Source organism: Astyanax mexicanus, unplaced genomic scaffold (assembly GCF_023375975.1).
Source record: "Astyanax mexicanus isolate ESR-SI-001 unplaced genomic scaffold, AstMex3_surface scaffold_105, whole genome shotgun sequence".
NCBI lineage: Eukaryota > Metazoa > Chordata > Actinopteri > Characiformes > Acestrorhamphidae > Astyanax > Astyanax mexicanus.
The window spans coordinates 17,583-31,596 of record NW_026040031.1 but is presented as its reverse complement, the minus strand read 5'-3'; the positions used below and the strand labels follow the sequence as shown (position 1 = coordinate 31,596).

The window sequence follows — 14,014 nt, the reverse complement described above, 5'->3', positions numbered from 1 at the left end:
ACTTCATCTATGTTGGGTTTCAGATAACAAACTAGTAATGTATAACAAGACCATGGTAATGGAAGCAAGAGGGGAAAAGCTTACAGCACCTGGTATTCCCAGGTGGTCTCCCATCCAAGTACTAACCAGGCCAAACCCTGCTTAGCTTCCGAGATCAGACGAGATCGGGCGTTCTCAGGGTAGTGTGACCGTAAGCCATTGCAGAGCTCTCATCAAGACTACTTATGCAACTTCATCTATGTTGGGTTTCAGATAACAAACTAGTAATGTATAACAAGACCATGGTAATGGAAGCAAGAGGGGAAAAGCTTACAGCACCTGGTATTCCCAGGCTGGTCTCCCATCCAAGTACTAACCAGGCCAAACCCTGCTTAGCTTCCGAGATCAGACGAGATCGGGCGTTCTCAGGGTAGTGTGACCGTAAGCCATTGCAGAGCTCTCATCAAGACTACTTATGCAACTTCATCTATGTTGGGTTTCAGATAACAAACTAGTAATGTATAACAAGACCATGGTAATGGAAGCAAGAGGGGAAAAGCTTACAGCACCTGGTATTCCCAGGTGGTCTCCCATCCAAGTACTAACCAGGCCAAACCCTGCTTAGCTTCCGAGATCAGACGAGATCGGGCGTTCTCAGGGTAGTGTGACCGTAAGCCATTGCAGAGCTCTCATCAAGACTACTTATGCAACTTCATCTATGTTGGGTTTCAGATAACAAACTAGTAATGTATAACAAGACCATGGTAATGGAAGCAAGAGGGGAAAAGCTTACAGCACCTGGTATTCCCAGGTGGTCTCCCATCCAAGTACTAACCAGGCCAAACCCTGCTTAGCTTCCGAGATCAGACGAGATCGGGCGTTCTCAGGGTAGTGTGACCGTAAGCCATTGCAGAGCTCTCATCAAGACTACTTATGCAACTTCATCTATGTTGGGTTTCAGATAACAAACTAGTAATGTATAACAAGACCATGGTAATGGAAGCAAGAGGGGAAAAGCTTACAGCACCTGGTATTCCCAGGTGGTCTCCCATCCAAGTACTAACCAGGCCAAACCCTGCTTAGCTTCCGAGATCAGACGAGATCGGGCGTTCTCAGGGTAGTGTGACCGTAAGCCATTGCAGAGCTCTCATCAAGACTACTTATGCAACTTCATCTATGTTGGGTTTCAGATAACAAACTAGTAATGTATAACAAGACCATGGTAATGGAAGCAAGAGGGGAAAAGCTTACAGCACCTGGTATTCCCAGGTGGTCTCCCATCCAAGTACTAACCAGGCCAAACCCTGCTTAGCTTCCGAGATCAGACGAGATCGGGCGTTCTCAGGGTAGTGTGACCGTAAGCCATTGCAGAGCTCTCATCAAGACTACTTATGCAACTTCATCTATGTTGGGTTTCAGATAACAAACTAGTAATGTATAACAAGACCATGGTAATGGAAGCAAGAGGGGAAAAGCTTACAGCACCTGGTATTCCCAGGTGGTCTCCCATCCAAGTACTAACCAGGCCAAACCCTGCTTAGCTTCCGAGATCAGACGAGATCGGGCGTTCTCAGGGTAGTGTGACCGTAAGCCATTGCAGAGCTCTCATCAAGACTACTTATGCAACTTCATCTATGTTGGGTTTCAGATAACAAACTAGTAATGTATAACAAGACCATGGTAATGGAAGCAAGAGGGGAAAAGCTTACAGCACCTGGTATTCCCAGGTGGTCTCCCATCCAAGTACTAACCAGGCCAAACCCTGCTTAGCTTCCGAGATCAGACGAGATCGGGCGTTCTCAGGGTAGTGTGACCGTAAGCCATTGCAGAGCTCTCATCAAGACTACTTATGCAACTTCATCTATGTTGGGTTTCAGATAACAAACTAGTAATGTATAACAAGACCATGGTAATGGAAGCAAGAGGGGAAAAGCTTACAGCACCTGGTATTCCCAGGTGGTCTCCCATCCAAGTACTAACCAGGCCAAACCCTGCTTAGCTTCCGAGATCAGACGAGATCGGGCGTTCTCAGGGTAGTGTGACCGTAAGCCATTGCAGAGCTCTCATCAAGACTACTTATGCAACTTCATCTATGTTGGGTTTCAGATAACAAACTAGTAATGTATAACAAGACCATGGTAATGGAAGCAAGAGGGGAAAAGCTTACAGCACCTGGTATTCCCAGGTGGTCTCCCATCCAAGTACTAACCAGGCCAAACCCTGCTTAGCTTCCGAGATCAGACGAGATCGGGCGTTCTCAGGGTAGTGTGACCGTAAGCCATTGCAGAGCTCTCATCAAGACTACTTATGCAACTTCATCTATGTTGGGTTTCAGATAACAAACTAGTAATGTATAACAAGACCATGGTAATGGAAGCAAGAGGGGAAAAGCTTACAGCACCTGGTATTCCCAGGTGGTCTCCCATCCAAGTACTAACCAGGCCAAACCCTGCTTAGCTTCCGAGATCAGACGAGATCGGGCGTTCTCAGGGTAGTGTGACCGTAAGCCATTGCAGAGCTCTCATCAAGACTACTTATGCAACTTCATCTATGTTGGGTTTCAGATAACAAACTAGTAATGTATAACAAGACCATGGTAATGGAAGCAAGAGGGGAAAAGCTTACAGCACCTGGTATTCCCAGGTGGTCTCCCATCCAAGTACTAACCAGGCCAAACCCTGCTTAGCTTCCGAGATCAGACGAGATCGGGCGTTCTCAGGGTAGTGTGACCGTAAGCCATTGCAGAGCTCTCATCAAGACTACTTATGCAACTTCATCTATGTTGGGTTTCAGATAACAAACTAGTAATGTATAACAAGACCATGGTAATGGAAGCAAGAGGGGAAAAGCTTACAGCACCTGGTATTCCCAGGTGGTCTCCCATCCAAGTACTAACCAGGCCAAACCCTGCTTAGCTTCCGAGATCAGACGAGATCGGGCGTTCTCAGGGTAGTGTGACCGTAAGCCATTGCAGAGCTCTCATCAAGACTACTTATGCAACTTCATCTATGTTGGGTTTCAGATAACAAACTAGTAATGTATAACAAGACCATGGTAATGGAAGCAAGAGGGGAAAAGCTTACAGCACCTGGTATTCCCAGGTGGTCTCCCATCCAAGTACTAACCAGGCCAAACCCTGCTTAGCTTCCGAGATCAGACGAGATCGGGCGTTCTCAGGGTAGTGTGACCGTAAGCCATTGCAGAGCTCTCATCAAGACTACTTATGCAACTTCATCTATGTTGGGTTTCAGATAACAAACTAGTAATGTATAACAAGACCATGGTAATGGAAGCAAGAGGGGAAAAGCTTACAGCACCTGGTATTCCCAGGTGGTCTCCCATCCAAGTACTAACCAGGCCAAACCCTGCTTAGCTTCCGAGATCAGACGAGATCGGGCGTTCTCAGGGTAGTGTGACCGTAAGCCATTGCAGAGCTCTCATCAAGACTACTTATGCAACTTCATCTATGTTGGGTTTCAGATAACAAACTAGTAATGTATAACAAGACCATGGTAATGGAAGCAAGAGGGGAAAAGCTTACAGCACCTGGTATTCCCAGGTGGTCTCCCATCCAAGTACTAACCAGGCCAAACCCTGCTTAGCTTCCGAGATCAGACGAGATCGGGCGTTCTCAGGGTAGTGTGACCGTAAGCCATTGCAGAGCTCTCATCAAGACTACTTATGCAACTTCATCTATGTTGGGTTTCAGATAACAAACTAGTAATGTATAACAAGACCATGGTAATGGAAGCAAGAGGGGAAAAGCTTACAGCACCTGGTATTCCCAGGTGGTCTCCCATCCAAGTACTAACCAGGCCAAACCCTGCTTAGCTTCCGAGATCAGACGAGATCGGGCGTTCTCAGGGTAGTGTGACCGTAAGCCATTGCAGAGCTCTCATCAAGACTACTTATGCAACTTCATCTATGTTGGGTTTCAGATAACAAACTAGTAATGTATAACAAGACCATGGTAATGGAAGCAAGAGGGGAAAAGCTTACAGCACCTGGTATTCCCAGGTGGTCTCCCATCCAAGTACTAACCAGGCCAAACCCTGCTTAGCTTCCGAGATCAGACGAGATCGGGCGTTCTCAGGGTAGTGTGACCGTAAGCCATTGCAGAGCTCTCATCAAGACTACTTATGCAACTTCATCTATGTTGGGTTTCAGATAACAAACTAGTAATGTATAACAAGACCATGGTAATGGAAGCAAGAGGGGAAAAGCTTACAGCACCTGGTATTCCCAGGTGGTCTCCCATCCAAGTACTAACCAGGCCAAACCCTGCTTAGCTTCCGAGATCAGACGAGATCGGGCGTTCTCAGGGTAGTGTGACCGTAAGCCATTGCAGAGCTCTCATCAAGACTACTTATGCAACTTCATCTATGTTGGGTTTCAGATAACAAACTAGTAATGTATAACAAGACCATGGTAATGGAAGCAAGAGGGGAAAAGCTTACAGCACCTGGTATTCCCAGGTGGTCTCCCATCCAAGTACTAACCAGGCCAAACCCTGCTTAGCTTCCGAGATCAGACGAGATCGGGCGTTCTCAGGGTAGTGTGACCGTAAGCCATTGCAGAGCTCTCATCAAGACTACTTATGCAACTTCATCTATGTTGGGTTTCAGATAACAAACTAGTAATGTATAACAAGACCATGGTAATGGAAGCAAGAGGGGAAAAGCTTACAGCACCTGGTATTCCCAGGTGGTCTCCCATCCAAGTACTAACCAGGCCAAACCCTGCTTAGCTTCCGAGATCAGACGAGATCGGGCGTTCTCAGGGTAGTGTGACCGTAAGCCATTGCAGAGCTCTCATCAAGACTACTTATGCAACTTCATCTATGTTGGGTTTCAGATAACAAACTAGTAATGTATAACAAGACCATGGTAATGGAAGCAAGAGGGGAAAAGCTTACAGCACCTGGTATTCCCAGGTGGTCTCCCATCCAAGTACTAACCAGGCCAAACCCTGCTTAGCTTCCGAGATCAGACGAGATCGGGCGTTCTCAGGGTAGTGTGACCGTAAGCCATTGCAGAGCTCTCATCAAGACTACTTATGCAACTTCATCTATGTTGGGTTTCAGATAACAAACTAGTAATGTATAACAAGACCATGGTAATGGAAGCAAGAGGGGAAAAGCTTACAGCACCTGGTATTCCCAGGTGGTCTCCCATCCAAGTACTAACCAGGCCAAACCCTGCTTAGCTTCCGAGATCAGACGAGATCGGGCGTTCTCAGGGTAGTGTGACCGTAAGCCATTGCAGAGCTCTCATCAAGACTACTTATGCAACTTCATCTATGTTGGGTTTCAGATAACAAACTAGTAATGTATAACAAGACCATGGTAATGGAAGCAAGAGGGGAAAAGCTTACAGCACCTGGTATTCCCAGGTGGTCTCCCATCCAAGTACTAACCAGGCCAAACCCTGCTTAGCTTCCGAGATCAGACGAGATCGGGCGTTCTCAGGGTAGTGTGACCGTAAGCCATTGCAGAGCTCTCATCAAGACTACTTATGCAACTTCATCTATGTTGGGTTTCAGATAACAAACTAGTAATGTATAACAAGACCATGGTAATGGAAGCAAGAGGGGAAAAGCTTACAGCACCTGGTATTCCCAGGTGGTCTCCCATCCAAGTACTAACCAGGCCAAACCCTGCTTAGCTTCCGAGATCAGACGAGATCGGGCGTTCTCAGGGTAGTGTGACCGTAAGCCATTGCAGAGCTCTCATCAAGACTACTTATGCAACTTCATCTATGTTGGGTTTCAGATAACAAACTAGTAATGTATAACAAGACCATGGTAATGGAAGCAAGAGGGGAAAAGCTTACAGCACCTGGTATTCCCAGGTGGTCTCCCATCCAAGTACTAACCAGGCCAAACCCTGCTTAGCTTCCGAGATCAGACGAGATCGGGCGTTCTCAGGGTAGTGTGACCGTAAGCCATTGCAGAGCTCTCATCAAGACTACTTATGCAACTTCATCTATGTTGGGTTTCAGATAACAAACTAGTAATGTATAACAAGACCATGGTAATGGAAGCAAGAGGGGAAAAGCTTACAGCACCTGGTATTCCCAGGTGGTCTCCCATCCAAGTACTAACCAGGCCAAACCCTGCTTAGCTTCCGAGATCAGACGAGATCGGGCGTTCTCAGGGTAGTGTGACCGTAAGCCATTGCAGAGCTCTCATCAAGACTACTTATGCAACTTCATCTATGTTGGGTTTCAGATAACAAACTAGTAATGTATAACAAGACCATGGTAATGGAAGCAAGAGGGGAAAAGCTTACAGCACCTGGTATTCCCAGGTGGTCTCCCATCCAAGTACTAACCAGGCCAAACCCTGCTTAGCTTCCGAGATCAGACGAGATCGGGCGTTCTCAGGGTAGTGTGACCGTAAGCCATTGCAGAGCTCTCATCAAGACTACTTATGCAACTTCATCTATGTTGGGTTTCAGATAACAAACTAGTAATGTATAACAAGACCATGGTAATGGAAGCAAGAGGGGAAAAGCTTACAGCACCTGGTATTCCCAGGTGGTCTCCCATCCAAGTACTAACCAGGCCAAACCCTGCTTAGCTTCCGAGATCAGACGAGATCGGGCGTTCTCAGGGTAGTGTGACCGTAAGCCATTGCAGAGCTCTCATCAAGACTACTTATGCAACTTCATCTATGTTGGGTTTCAGATAACAAACTAGTAATGTATAACAAGACCATGGTAATGGAAGCAAGAGGGGAAAAGCTTACAGCACCTGGTATTCCCAGGTGGTCTCCCATCCAAGTACTAACCAGGCCAAACCCTGCTTAGCTTCCGAGATCAGACGAGATCGGGCGTTCTCAGGGTAGTGTGACCGTAAGCCATTGCAGAGCTCTCATCAAGACTACTTATGCAACTTCATCTATGTTGGGTTTCAGATAACAAACTAGTAATGTATAACAAGACCATGGTAATGGAAGCAAGAGGGGAAAAGCTTACAGCACCTGGTATTCCCAGGTGGTCTCCCATCCAAGTACTAACCAGGCCAAACCCTGCTTAGCTTCCGAGATCAGACGAGATCGGGCGTTCTCAGGGTAGTGTGACCGTAAGCCATTGCAGAGCTCTCATCAAGACTACTTATGCAACTTCATCTATGTTGGGTTTCAGATAACAAACTAGTAATGTATAACAAGACCATGGTAATGGAAGCAAGAGGGGAAAAGCTTACAGCACCTGGTATTCCCAGGTGGTCTCCCATCCAAGTACTAACCAGGCCAAACCCTGCTTAGCTTCCGAGATCAGACGAGATCGGGCGTTCTCAGGGTAGTGTGACCGTAAGCCATTGCAGAGCTCTCATCAAGACTACTTATGCAACTTCATCTATGTTGGGTTTCAGATAACAAACTAGTAATGTATAACAAGACCATGGTAATGGAAGCAAGAGGGGAAAAGCTTACAGCACCTGGTATTCCCAGGTGGTCTCCCATCCAAGTACTAACCAGGCCAAACCCTGCTTAGCTTCCGAGATCAGACGAGATCGGGCGTTCTCAGGGTAGTGTGACCGTAAGCCATTGCAGAGCTCTCATCAAGACTACTTATGCAACTTCATCTATGTTGGGTTTCAGATAACAAACTAGTAATGTATAACAAGACCATGGTAATGGAAGCAAGAGGGGAAAAGCTTACAGCACCTGGTATTCCCAGGTGGTCTCCCATCCAAGTACTAACCAGGCCAAACCCTGCTTAGCTTCCGAGATCAGACGAGATCGGGCGTTCTCAGGGTAGTGTGACCGTAAGCCATTGCAGAGCTCTCATCAAGACTACTTATGCAACTTCATCTATGTTGGGTTTCAGATAACAAACTAGTAATGTATAACAAGACCATGGTAATGGAAGCAAGAGGGGAAAAGCTTACAGCACCTGGTATTCCCAGGTGGTCTCCCATCCAAGTACTAACCAGGCCAAACCCTGCTTAGCTTCCGAGATCAGACGAGATCGGGCGTTCTCAGGGTAGTGTGACCGTAAGCCATTGCAGAGCTCTCATCAAGACTACTTATGCAACTTCATCTATGTTGGGTTTCAGATAACAAACTAGTAATGTATAACAAGACCATGGTAATGGAAGCAAGAGGGGAAAAGCTTACAGCACCTGGTATTCCCAGGTGGTCTCCCATCCAAGTACTAACCAGGCCAAACCCTGCTTAGCTTCCGAGATCAGACGAGATCGGGCGTTCTCAGGGTAGTGTGACCGTAAGCCATTGCAGAGCTCTCATCAAGACTACTTATGCAACTTCATCTATGTTGGGTTTCAGATAACAAACTAGTAATGTATAACAAGACCATGGTAATGGAAGCAAGAGGGGAAAAGCTTACAGCACCTGGTATTCCCAGGTGGTCTCCCATCCAAGTACTAACCAGGCCAAACCCTGCTTAGCTTCCGAGATCAGACGAGATCGGGCGTTCTCAGGGTAGTGTGACCGTAAGCCATTGCAGAGCTCTCATCAAGACTACTTATGCAACTTCATCTATGTTGGGTTTCAGATAACAAACTAGTAATGTATAACAAGACCATGGTAATGGAAGCAAGAGGGGAAAAGCTTACAGCACCTGGTATTCCCAGGTGGTCTCCCATCCAAGTACTAACCAGGCCAAACCCTGCTTAGCTTCCGAGATCAGACGAGATCGGGCGTTCTCAGGGTAGTGTGACCGTAAGCCATTGCAGAGCTCTCATCAAGACTACTTATGCAACTTCATCTATGTTGGGTTTCAGATAACAAACTAGTAATGTATAACAAGACCATGGTAATGGAAGCAAGAGGGGAAAAGCTTACAGCACCTGGTATTCCCAGGTGGTCTCCCATCCAAGTACTAACCAGGCCAAACCCTGCTTAGCTTCCGAGATCAGACGAGATCGGGCGTTCTCAGGGTAGTGTGACCGTAAGCCATTGCAGAGCTCTCATCAAGACTACTTATGCAACTTCATCTATGTTGGGTTTCAGATAACAAACTAGTAATGTATAACAAGACCATGGTAATGGAAGCAAGAGGGGAAAAGCTTACAGCACCTGGTATTCCCAGGTGGTCTCCCATCCAAGTACTAACCAGGCCAAACCCTGCTTAGCTTCCGAGATCAGACGAGATCGGGCGTTCTCAGGGTAGTGTGACCGTAAGCCATTGCAGAGCTCTCATCAAGACTACTTATGCAACTTCATCTATGTTGGGTTTCAGATAACAAACTAGTAATGTATAACAAGACCATGGTAATGGAAGCAAGAGGGGAAAAGCTTACAGCACCTGGTATTCCCAGGTGGTCTCCCATCCAAGTACTAACCAGGCCAAACCCTGCTTAGCTTCCGAGATCAGACGAGATCGGGCGTTCTCAGGGTAGTGTGACCGTAAGCCATTGCAGAGCTCTCATCAAGACTACTTATGCAACTTCATCTATGTTGGGTTTCAGATAACAAACTAGTAATGTATAACAAGACCATGGTAATGGAAGCAAGAGGGGAAAAGCTTACAGCACCTGGTATTCCCAGGTGGTCTCCCATCCAAGTACTAACCAGGCCAAACCCTGCTTAGCTTCCGAGATCAGACGAGATCGGGCGTTCTCAGGGTAGTGTGACCGTAAGCCATTGCAGAGCTCTCATCAAGACTACTTATGCAACTTCATCTATGTTGGGTTTCAGATAACAAACTAGTAATGTATAACAAGACCATGGTAATGGAAGCAAGAGGGGAAAAGCTTACAGCACCTGGTATTCCCAGGTGGTCTCCCATCCAAGTACTAACCAGGCCAAACCCTGCTTAGCTTCCGAGATCAGACGAGATCGGGCGTTCTCAGGGTAGTGTGACCGTAAGCCATTGCAGAGCTCTCATCAAGACTACTTATGCAACTTCATCTATGTTGGGTTTCAGATAACAAACTAGTAATGTATAACAAGACCATGGTAATGGAAGCAAGAGGGGAAAAGCTTACAGCACCTGGTATTCCCAGGTGGTCTCCCATCCAAGTACTAACCAGGCCAAACCCTGCTTAGCTTCCGAGATCAGACGAGATCGGGCGTTCTCAGGGTAGTGTGACCGTAAGCCATTGCAGAGCTCTCATCAAGACTACTTATGCAACTTCATCTATGTTGGGTTTCAGATAACAAACTAGTAATGTATAACAAGACCATGGTAATGGAAGCAAGAGGGGAAAAGCTTACAGCACCTGGTATTCCCAGGTGGTCTCCCATCCAAGTACTAACCAGGCCAAACCCTGCTTAGCTTCCGAGATCAGACGAGATCGGGCGTTCTCAGGGTAGTGTGACCGTAAGCCATTGCAGAGCTCTCATCAAGACTACTTATGCAACTTCATCTATGTTGGGTTTCAGATAACAAACTAGTAATGTATAACAAGACCATGGTAATGGAAGCAAGAGGGGAAAAGCTTACAGCACCTGGTATTCCCAGGTGGTCTCCCATCCAAGTACTAACCAGGCCAAACCCTGCTTAGCTTCCGAGATCAGACGAGATCGGGCGTTCTCAGGGTAGTGTGACCGTAAGCCATTGCAGAGCTCTCATCAAGACTACTTATGCAACTTCATCTATGTTGGGTTTCAGATAACAAACTAGTAATGTATAACAAGACCATGGTAATGGAAGCAAGAGGGGAAAAGCTTACAGCACCTGGTATTCCCAGGTGGTCTCCCATCCAAGTACTAACCAGGCCAAACCCTGCTTAGCTTCCGAGATCAGACGAGATCGGGCGTTCTCAGGGTAGTGTGACCGTAAGCCATTGCAGAGCTCTCATCAAGACTACTTATGCAACTTCATCTATGTTGGGTTTCAGATAACAAACTAGTAATGTATAACAAGACCATGGTAATGGAAGCAAGAGGGGAAAAGCTTACAGCACCTGGTATTCCCAGGTGGTCTCCCATCCAAGTACTAACCAGGCCAAACCCTGCTTAGCTTCCGAGATCAGACGAGATCGGGCGTTCTCAGGGTAGTGTGACCGTAAGCCATTGCAGAGCTCTCATCAAGACTACTTATGCAACTTCATCTATGTTGGGTTTCAGATAACAAACTAGTAATGTATAACAAGACCATGGTAATGGAAGCAAGAGGGGAAAAGCTTACAGCACCTGGTATTCCCAGGTGGTCTCCCATCCAAGTACTAACCAGGCCAAACCCTGCTTAGCTTCCGAGATCAGACGAGATCGGGCGTTCTCAGGGTAGTGTGACCGTAAGCCATTGCAGAGCTCTCATCAAGACTACTTATGCAACTTCATCTATGTTGGGTTTCAGATAACAAACTAGTAATGTATAACAAGACCATGGTAATGGAAGCAAGAGGGGAAAAGCTTACAGCACCTGGTATTCCCAGGTGGTCTCCCATCCAAGTACTAACCAGGCCAAACCCTGCTTAGCTTCCGAGATCAGACGAGATCGGGCGTTCTCAGGGTAGTGTGACCGTAAGCCATTGCAGAGCTCTCATCAAGACTACTTATGCAACTTCATCTATGTTGGGTTTCAGATAACAAACTAGTAATGTATAACAAGACCATGGTAATGGAAGCAAGAGGGGAAAAGCTTACAGCACCTGGTATTCCCAGGTGGTCTCCCATCCAAGTACTAACCAGGCCAAACCCTGCTTAGCTTCCGAGATCAGACGAGATCGGGCGTTCTCAGGGTAGTGTGACCGTAAGCCATTGCAGAGCTCTCATCAAGACTACTTATGCAACTTCATCTATGTTGGGTTTCAGATAACAAACTAGTAATGTATAACAAGACCATGGTAATGGAAGCAAGAGGGGAAAAGCTTACAGCACCTGGTATTCCCAGGTGGTCTCCCATCCAAGTACTAACCAGGCCAAACCCTGCTTAGCTTCCGAGATCAGACGAGATCGGGCGTTCTCAGGGTAGTGTGACCGTAAGCCATTGCAGAGCTCTCATCAAGACTACTTATGCAACTTCATCTATGTTGGGTTTCAGATAACAAACTAGTAATGTATAACAAGACCATGGTAATGGAAGCAAGAGGGGAAAAGCTTACAGCACCTGGTATTCCCAGGTGGTCTCCCATCCAAGTACTAACCAGGCCAAACCCTGCTTAGCTTCCGAGATCAGACGAGATCGGGCGTTCTCAGGGTAGTGTGACCGTAAGCCATTGCAGAGCTCTCATCAAGACTACTTATGCAACTTCATCTATGTTGGGTTTCAGATAACAAACTAGTAATGTATAACAAGACCATGGTAATGGAAGCAAGAGGGGAAAAGCTTACAGCACCTGGTATTCCCAGGTGGTCTCCCATCCAAGTACTAACCAGGCCAAACCCTGCTTAGCTTCCGAGATCAGACGAGATCGGGCGTTCTCAGGGTAGTGTGACCGTAAGCCATTGCAGAGCTCTCATCAAGACTACTTATGCAACTTCATCTATGTTGGGTTTCAGATAACAAACTAGTAATGTATAACAAGACCATGGTAATGGAAGCAAGAGGGGAAAAGCTTACAGCACCTGGTATTCCCAGGTGGTCTCCCATCCAAGTACTAACCAGGCCAAACCCTGCTTAGCTTCCGAGATCAGACGAGATCGGGCGTTCTCAGGGTAGTGTGACCGTAAGCCATTGCAGAGCTCTCATCAAGACTACTTATGCAACTTCATCTATGTTGGGTTTCAGATAACAAACTAGTAATGTATAACAAGACCATGGTAATGGAAGCAAGAGGGGAAAAGCTTACAGCACCTGGTATTCCCAGGTGGTCTCCCATCCAAGTACTAACCAGGCCAAACCCTGCTTAGCTTCCGAGATCAGACGAGATCGGGCGTTCTCAGGGTAGTGTGACCGTAAGCCATTGCAGAGCTCTCATCAAGACTACTTATGCAACTTCATCTATGTTGGGTTTCAGATAACAAACTAGTAATGTATAACAAGACCATGGTAATGGAAGCAAGAGGGGAAAAGCTTACAGCACCTGGTATTCCCAGGTGGTCTCCCATCCAAGTACTAACCAGGCCAAACCCTGCTTAGCTTCCGAGATCAGACGAGATCGGGCGTTCTCAGGGTAGTGTGACCGTAAGCCATTGCAGAGCTCTCATCAAGACTACTTATGCAACTTCATCTATGTTGGGTTTCAGATAACAAACTAGTAATGTATAACAAGACCATGGTAATGGAAGCAAGAGGGGAAAAGCTTACAGCACCTGGTATTCCCAGGTGGTCTCCCATCCAAGTACTAACCAGGCCAAACCCTGCTTAGCTTCCGAGATCAGACGAGATCGGGCGTTCTCAGGGTAGTGTGACCGTAAGCCATTGCAGAGCTCTCATCAAGACTACTTATGCAACTTCATCTATGTTGGGTTTCAGATAACAAACTAGTAATGTATAACAAGACCATGGTAATGGAAGCAAGAGGGGAAAAGCTTACAGCACCTGGTATTCCCAGGTGGTCTCCCATCCAAGTACTAACCAGGCCAAACCCTGCTTAGCTTCCGAGATCAGACGAGATCGGGCGTTCTCAGGGTAGTGTGACCGTAAGCCATTGCAGAGCTCTCATCAAGACTACTTATGCAACTTCATCTATGTTGGGTTTCAGATAACAAACTAGTAATGTATAACAAGACCATGGTAATGGAAGCAAGAGGGGAAAAGCTTACAGCACCTGGTATTCCCAGGTGGTCTCCCATCCAAGTACTAACCAGGCCAAACCCTGCTTAGCTTCCGAGATCAGACGAGATCGGGCGTTCTCAGGGTAGTGTGACCGTAAGCCATTGCAGAGCTCTCATCAAGACTACTTATGCAACTTCATCTATGTTGGGTTTCAGATAACAAACTAGTAATGTATAACAAGACCATGGTAATGGAAGCAAGAGGGGAAAAGCTTACAGCACCTGGTATTCCCAGGTGGTCTCCCATCCAAGTACTAACCAGGCCAAACCCTGCTTAGCTTCCGAGATCAGACGAGATCGGGCGTTCTCAGGGTAGTGTGACCGTAAGCCATTGCAGAGCTCTCATCAAGACTACTTATGCAACTTCATCTATGTTGGGTTTCAGATAACAAACTAGTAATGTATA

General features: G+C 46.7%; 61 non-coding genes across 61 annotated transcripts; all 61 read right to left on the bottom strand.

Moving 5' to 3' along the window:
• Positions 1-77: 77 nt before the first annotated feature.
• Positions 78-196, bottom strand: LOC125788657 (5S ribosomal RNA). Its single transcript, XR_007429711.1, has one exon. It is a non-coding gene; the product is annotated as a 5S ribosomal RNA (ribosomal RNA).
• A 110-nt stretch (positions 197-306) lies between these two features.
• On the bottom strand, positions 307-426 carry LOC125788664 (5S ribosomal RNA). Its single transcript, XR_007429717.1, has one exon. It is a non-coding gene; the product is annotated as a 5S ribosomal RNA (ribosomal RNA).
• Positions 427-536: 110 nt separating this feature from the next.
• Positions 537-655, bottom strand: LOC125788656 (5S ribosomal RNA). Its single transcript, XR_007429710.1, has one exon. It is a non-coding gene; the product is annotated as a 5S ribosomal RNA (ribosomal RNA).
• A 110-nt stretch (positions 656-765) lies between these two features.
• LOC125788655 (5S ribosomal RNA) lies at positions 766-884 on the bottom strand. The gene has a single exon (XR_007429709.1). It is a non-coding gene; the product is annotated as a 5S ribosomal RNA (ribosomal RNA).
• Positions 885-994: 110 nt separating this feature from the next.
• LOC125788654 (5S ribosomal RNA) lies at positions 995-1,113 on the bottom strand. Its single transcript, XR_007429708.1, has one exon. It is a non-coding gene; the product is annotated as a 5S ribosomal RNA (ribosomal RNA).
• A 110-nt stretch (positions 1,114-1,223) lies between these two features.
• On the bottom strand, positions 1,224-1,342 carry LOC125788653 (5S ribosomal RNA). The gene has a single exon (XR_007429707.1). It is a non-coding gene; the product is annotated as a 5S ribosomal RNA (ribosomal RNA).
• Positions 1,343-1,452: 110 nt separating this feature from the next.
• On the bottom strand, positions 1,453-1,571 carry LOC125788652 (5S ribosomal RNA). The gene has a single exon (XR_007429706.1). It is a non-coding gene; the product is annotated as a 5S ribosomal RNA (ribosomal RNA).
• Positions 1,572-1,681: 110 nt separating this feature from the next.
• LOC125788649 (5S ribosomal RNA) lies at positions 1,682-1,800 on the bottom strand. Its single transcript, XR_007429704.1, has one exon. It is a non-coding gene; the product is annotated as a 5S ribosomal RNA (ribosomal RNA).
• A 110-nt stretch (positions 1,801-1,910) lies between these two features.
• Positions 1,911-2,029, bottom strand: LOC125788648 (5S ribosomal RNA). The gene has a single exon (XR_007429703.1). It is a non-coding gene; the product is annotated as a 5S ribosomal RNA (ribosomal RNA).
• A 110-nt stretch (positions 2,030-2,139) lies between these two features.
• LOC125788647 (5S ribosomal RNA) lies at positions 2,140-2,258 on the bottom strand. The gene has a single exon (XR_007429702.1). It is a non-coding gene; the product is annotated as a 5S ribosomal RNA (ribosomal RNA).
• A 110-nt stretch (positions 2,259-2,368) lies between these two features.
• On the bottom strand, positions 2,369-2,487 carry LOC125788646 (5S ribosomal RNA). The gene has a single exon (XR_007429701.1). It is a non-coding gene; the product is annotated as a 5S ribosomal RNA (ribosomal RNA).
• Positions 2,488-2,597: 110 nt separating this feature from the next.
• Positions 2,598-2,716, bottom strand: LOC125788645 (5S ribosomal RNA). The gene has a single exon (XR_007429700.1). It is a non-coding gene; the product is annotated as a 5S ribosomal RNA (ribosomal RNA).
• Positions 2,717-2,826: 110 nt separating this feature from the next.
• On the bottom strand, positions 2,827-2,945 carry LOC125788644 (5S ribosomal RNA). The gene has a single exon (XR_007429699.1). It is a non-coding gene; the product is annotated as a 5S ribosomal RNA (ribosomal RNA).
• Positions 2,946-3,055: 110 nt separating this feature from the next.
• LOC125788643 (5S ribosomal RNA) lies at positions 3,056-3,174 on the bottom strand. Its single transcript, XR_007429698.1, has one exon. It is a non-coding gene; the product is annotated as a 5S ribosomal RNA (ribosomal RNA).
• Positions 3,175-3,284: 110 nt separating this feature from the next.
• Positions 3,285-3,403, bottom strand: LOC125788642 (5S ribosomal RNA). Its single transcript, XR_007429697.1, has one exon. It is a non-coding gene; the product is annotated as a 5S ribosomal RNA (ribosomal RNA).
• A 110-nt stretch (positions 3,404-3,513) lies between these two features.
• Positions 3,514-3,632, bottom strand: LOC125788641 (5S ribosomal RNA). Its single transcript, XR_007429696.1, has one exon. It is a non-coding gene; the product is annotated as a 5S ribosomal RNA (ribosomal RNA).
• A 110-nt stretch (positions 3,633-3,742) lies between these two features.
• Positions 3,743-3,861, bottom strand: LOC125788640 (5S ribosomal RNA). The gene has a single exon (XR_007429695.1). It is a non-coding gene; the product is annotated as a 5S ribosomal RNA (ribosomal RNA).
• A 110-nt stretch (positions 3,862-3,971) lies between these two features.
• LOC125788637 (5S ribosomal RNA) lies at positions 3,972-4,090 on the bottom strand. The gene has a single exon (XR_007429693.1). It is a non-coding gene; the product is annotated as a 5S ribosomal RNA (ribosomal RNA).
• Positions 4,091-4,200: 110 nt separating this feature from the next.
• LOC125788636 (5S ribosomal RNA) lies at positions 4,201-4,319 on the bottom strand. The gene has a single exon (XR_007429692.1). It is a non-coding gene; the product is annotated as a 5S ribosomal RNA (ribosomal RNA).
• Positions 4,320-4,429: 110 nt separating this feature from the next.
• On the bottom strand, positions 4,430-4,548 carry LOC125788635 (5S ribosomal RNA). The gene has a single exon (XR_007429691.1). It is a non-coding gene; the product is annotated as a 5S ribosomal RNA (ribosomal RNA).
• Positions 4,549-4,658: 110 nt separating this feature from the next.
• On the bottom strand, positions 4,659-4,777 carry LOC125788634 (5S ribosomal RNA). The gene has a single exon (XR_007429690.1). It is a non-coding gene; the product is annotated as a 5S ribosomal RNA (ribosomal RNA).
• A 110-nt stretch (positions 4,778-4,887) lies between these two features.
• Positions 4,888-5,006, bottom strand: LOC125788633 (5S ribosomal RNA). The gene has a single exon (XR_007429689.1). It is a non-coding gene; the product is annotated as a 5S ribosomal RNA (ribosomal RNA).
• A 110-nt stretch (positions 5,007-5,116) lies between these two features.
• On the bottom strand, positions 5,117-5,235 carry LOC125788632 (5S ribosomal RNA). The gene has a single exon (XR_007429688.1). It is a non-coding gene; the product is annotated as a 5S ribosomal RNA (ribosomal RNA).
• Positions 5,236-5,345: 110 nt separating this feature from the next.
• On the bottom strand, positions 5,346-5,464 carry LOC125788631 (5S ribosomal RNA). Its single transcript, XR_007429687.1, has one exon. It is a non-coding gene; the product is annotated as a 5S ribosomal RNA (ribosomal RNA).
• Positions 5,465-5,574: 110 nt separating this feature from the next.
• Positions 5,575-5,693, bottom strand: LOC125788630 (5S ribosomal RNA). The gene has a single exon (XR_007429686.1). It is a non-coding gene; the product is annotated as a 5S ribosomal RNA (ribosomal RNA).
• A 110-nt stretch (positions 5,694-5,803) lies between these two features.
• LOC125788629 (5S ribosomal RNA) lies at positions 5,804-5,922 on the bottom strand. Its single transcript, XR_007429685.1, has one exon. It is a non-coding gene; the product is annotated as a 5S ribosomal RNA (ribosomal RNA).
• A 110-nt stretch (positions 5,923-6,032) lies between these two features.
• On the bottom strand, positions 6,033-6,151 carry LOC125788627 (5S ribosomal RNA). Its single transcript, XR_007429684.1, has one exon. It is a non-coding gene; the product is annotated as a 5S ribosomal RNA (ribosomal RNA).
• Positions 6,152-6,261: 110 nt separating this feature from the next.
• On the bottom strand, positions 6,262-6,380 carry LOC125788625 (5S ribosomal RNA). Its single transcript, XR_007429682.1, has one exon. It is a non-coding gene; the product is annotated as a 5S ribosomal RNA (ribosomal RNA).
• A 110-nt stretch (positions 6,381-6,490) lies between these two features.
• Positions 6,491-6,609, bottom strand: LOC125788624 (5S ribosomal RNA). The gene has a single exon (XR_007429681.1). It is a non-coding gene; the product is annotated as a 5S ribosomal RNA (ribosomal RNA).
• Positions 6,610-6,719: 110 nt separating this feature from the next.
• LOC125788623 (5S ribosomal RNA) lies at positions 6,720-6,838 on the bottom strand. Its single transcript, XR_007429680.1, has one exon. It is a non-coding gene; the product is annotated as a 5S ribosomal RNA (ribosomal RNA).
• A 110-nt stretch (positions 6,839-6,948) lies between these two features.
• LOC125788622 (5S ribosomal RNA) lies at positions 6,949-7,067 on the bottom strand. Its single transcript, XR_007429679.1, has one exon. It is a non-coding gene; the product is annotated as a 5S ribosomal RNA (ribosomal RNA).
• A 110-nt stretch (positions 7,068-7,177) lies between these two features.
• LOC125788621 (5S ribosomal RNA) lies at positions 7,178-7,296 on the bottom strand. Its single transcript, XR_007429678.1, has one exon. It is a non-coding gene; the product is annotated as a 5S ribosomal RNA (ribosomal RNA).
• Positions 7,297-7,406: 110 nt separating this feature from the next.
• Positions 7,407-7,525, bottom strand: LOC125788620 (5S ribosomal RNA). The gene has a single exon (XR_007429677.1). It is a non-coding gene; the product is annotated as a 5S ribosomal RNA (ribosomal RNA).
• A 110-nt stretch (positions 7,526-7,635) lies between these two features.
• Positions 7,636-7,754, bottom strand: LOC125788619 (5S ribosomal RNA). The gene has a single exon (XR_007429676.1). It is a non-coding gene; the product is annotated as a 5S ribosomal RNA (ribosomal RNA).
• A 110-nt stretch (positions 7,755-7,864) lies between these two features.
• On the bottom strand, positions 7,865-7,983 carry LOC125788618 (5S ribosomal RNA). Its single transcript, XR_007429675.1, has one exon. It is a non-coding gene; the product is annotated as a 5S ribosomal RNA (ribosomal RNA).
• Positions 7,984-8,093: 110 nt separating this feature from the next.
• Positions 8,094-8,212, bottom strand: LOC125788617 (5S ribosomal RNA). The gene has a single exon (XR_007429674.1). It is a non-coding gene; the product is annotated as a 5S ribosomal RNA (ribosomal RNA).
• Positions 8,213-8,322: 110 nt separating this feature from the next.
• Positions 8,323-8,441, bottom strand: LOC125788616 (5S ribosomal RNA). The gene has a single exon (XR_007429673.1). It is a non-coding gene; the product is annotated as a 5S ribosomal RNA (ribosomal RNA).
• A 110-nt stretch (positions 8,442-8,551) lies between these two features.
• On the bottom strand, positions 8,552-8,670 carry LOC125788614 (5S ribosomal RNA). The gene has a single exon (XR_007429671.1). It is a non-coding gene; the product is annotated as a 5S ribosomal RNA (ribosomal RNA).
• A 110-nt stretch (positions 8,671-8,780) lies between these two features.
• LOC125788613 (5S ribosomal RNA) lies at positions 8,781-8,899 on the bottom strand. The gene has a single exon (XR_007429670.1). It is a non-coding gene; the product is annotated as a 5S ribosomal RNA (ribosomal RNA).
• Positions 8,900-9,009: 110 nt separating this feature from the next.
• On the bottom strand, positions 9,010-9,128 carry LOC125788612 (5S ribosomal RNA). Its single transcript, XR_007429669.1, has one exon. It is a non-coding gene; the product is annotated as a 5S ribosomal RNA (ribosomal RNA).
• Positions 9,129-9,238: 110 nt separating this feature from the next.
• LOC125788611 (5S ribosomal RNA) lies at positions 9,239-9,357 on the bottom strand. Its single transcript, XR_007429668.1, has one exon. It is a non-coding gene; the product is annotated as a 5S ribosomal RNA (ribosomal RNA).
• Positions 9,358-9,467: 110 nt separating this feature from the next.
• On the bottom strand, positions 9,468-9,586 carry LOC125788610 (5S ribosomal RNA). Its single transcript, XR_007429667.1, has one exon. It is a non-coding gene; the product is annotated as a 5S ribosomal RNA (ribosomal RNA).
• A 110-nt stretch (positions 9,587-9,696) lies between these two features.
• LOC125788609 (5S ribosomal RNA) lies at positions 9,697-9,815 on the bottom strand. Its single transcript, XR_007429666.1, has one exon. It is a non-coding gene; the product is annotated as a 5S ribosomal RNA (ribosomal RNA).
• Positions 9,816-9,925: 110 nt separating this feature from the next.
• Positions 9,926-10,044, bottom strand: LOC125788608 (5S ribosomal RNA). The gene has a single exon (XR_007429665.1). It is a non-coding gene; the product is annotated as a 5S ribosomal RNA (ribosomal RNA).
• Positions 10,045-10,154: 110 nt separating this feature from the next.
• Positions 10,155-10,273, bottom strand: LOC125788607 (5S ribosomal RNA). The gene has a single exon (XR_007429664.1). It is a non-coding gene; the product is annotated as a 5S ribosomal RNA (ribosomal RNA).
• A 110-nt stretch (positions 10,274-10,383) lies between these two features.
• LOC125788606 (5S ribosomal RNA) lies at positions 10,384-10,502 on the bottom strand. The gene has a single exon (XR_007429663.1). It is a non-coding gene; the product is annotated as a 5S ribosomal RNA (ribosomal RNA).
• A 110-nt stretch (positions 10,503-10,612) lies between these two features.
• LOC125788605 (5S ribosomal RNA) lies at positions 10,613-10,731 on the bottom strand. Its single transcript, XR_007429662.1, has one exon. It is a non-coding gene; the product is annotated as a 5S ribosomal RNA (ribosomal RNA).
• A 110-nt stretch (positions 10,732-10,841) lies between these two features.
• On the bottom strand, positions 10,842-10,960 carry LOC125788603 (5S ribosomal RNA). Its single transcript, XR_007429660.1, has one exon. It is a non-coding gene; the product is annotated as a 5S ribosomal RNA (ribosomal RNA).
• A 110-nt stretch (positions 10,961-11,070) lies between these two features.
• On the bottom strand, positions 11,071-11,189 carry LOC125788602 (5S ribosomal RNA). The gene has a single exon (XR_007429659.1). It is a non-coding gene; the product is annotated as a 5S ribosomal RNA (ribosomal RNA).
• A 110-nt stretch (positions 11,190-11,299) lies between these two features.
• Positions 11,300-11,418, bottom strand: LOC125788601 (5S ribosomal RNA). The gene has a single exon (XR_007429658.1). It is a non-coding gene; the product is annotated as a 5S ribosomal RNA (ribosomal RNA).
• Positions 11,419-11,528: 110 nt separating this feature from the next.
• Positions 11,529-11,647, bottom strand: LOC125788600 (5S ribosomal RNA). Its single transcript, XR_007429657.1, has one exon. It is a non-coding gene; the product is annotated as a 5S ribosomal RNA (ribosomal RNA).
• Positions 11,648-11,757: 110 nt separating this feature from the next.
• LOC125788599 (5S ribosomal RNA) lies at positions 11,758-11,876 on the bottom strand. The gene has a single exon (XR_007429656.1). It is a non-coding gene; the product is annotated as a 5S ribosomal RNA (ribosomal RNA).
• Positions 11,877-11,986: 110 nt separating this feature from the next.
• LOC125788598 (5S ribosomal RNA) lies at positions 11,987-12,105 on the bottom strand. Its single transcript, XR_007429655.1, has one exon. It is a non-coding gene; the product is annotated as a 5S ribosomal RNA (ribosomal RNA).
• A 110-nt stretch (positions 12,106-12,215) lies between these two features.
• LOC125788596 (5S ribosomal RNA) lies at positions 12,216-12,334 on the bottom strand. Its single transcript, XR_007429654.1, has one exon. It is a non-coding gene; the product is annotated as a 5S ribosomal RNA (ribosomal RNA).
• Positions 12,335-12,444: 110 nt separating this feature from the next.
• Positions 12,445-12,563, bottom strand: LOC125788595 (5S ribosomal RNA). Its single transcript, XR_007429653.1, has one exon. It is a non-coding gene; the product is annotated as a 5S ribosomal RNA (ribosomal RNA).
• Positions 12,564-12,673: 110 nt separating this feature from the next.
• LOC125788594 (5S ribosomal RNA) lies at positions 12,674-12,792 on the bottom strand. Its single transcript, XR_007429652.1, has one exon. It is a non-coding gene; the product is annotated as a 5S ribosomal RNA (ribosomal RNA).
• A 110-nt stretch (positions 12,793-12,902) lies between these two features.
• LOC125788593 (5S ribosomal RNA) lies at positions 12,903-13,021 on the bottom strand. The gene has a single exon (XR_007429651.1). It is a non-coding gene; the product is annotated as a 5S ribosomal RNA (ribosomal RNA).
• A 110-nt stretch (positions 13,022-13,131) lies between these two features.
• Positions 13,132-13,250, bottom strand: LOC125788591 (5S ribosomal RNA). Its single transcript, XR_007429649.1, has one exon. It is a non-coding gene; the product is annotated as a 5S ribosomal RNA (ribosomal RNA).
• Positions 13,251-13,360: 110 nt separating this feature from the next.
• LOC125788590 (5S ribosomal RNA) lies at positions 13,361-13,479 on the bottom strand. The gene has a single exon (XR_007429648.1). It is a non-coding gene; the product is annotated as a 5S ribosomal RNA (ribosomal RNA).
• A 110-nt stretch (positions 13,480-13,589) lies between these two features.
• LOC125788589 (5S ribosomal RNA) lies at positions 13,590-13,708 on the bottom strand. The gene has a single exon (XR_007429647.1). It is a non-coding gene; the product is annotated as a 5S ribosomal RNA (ribosomal RNA).
• A 110-nt stretch (positions 13,709-13,818) lies between these two features.
• LOC125788588 (5S ribosomal RNA) lies at positions 13,819-13,937 on the bottom strand. Its single transcript, XR_007429646.1, has one exon. It is a non-coding gene; the product is annotated as a 5S ribosomal RNA (ribosomal RNA).
• Positions 13,938-14,014: the final 77 nt, after the last annotated feature.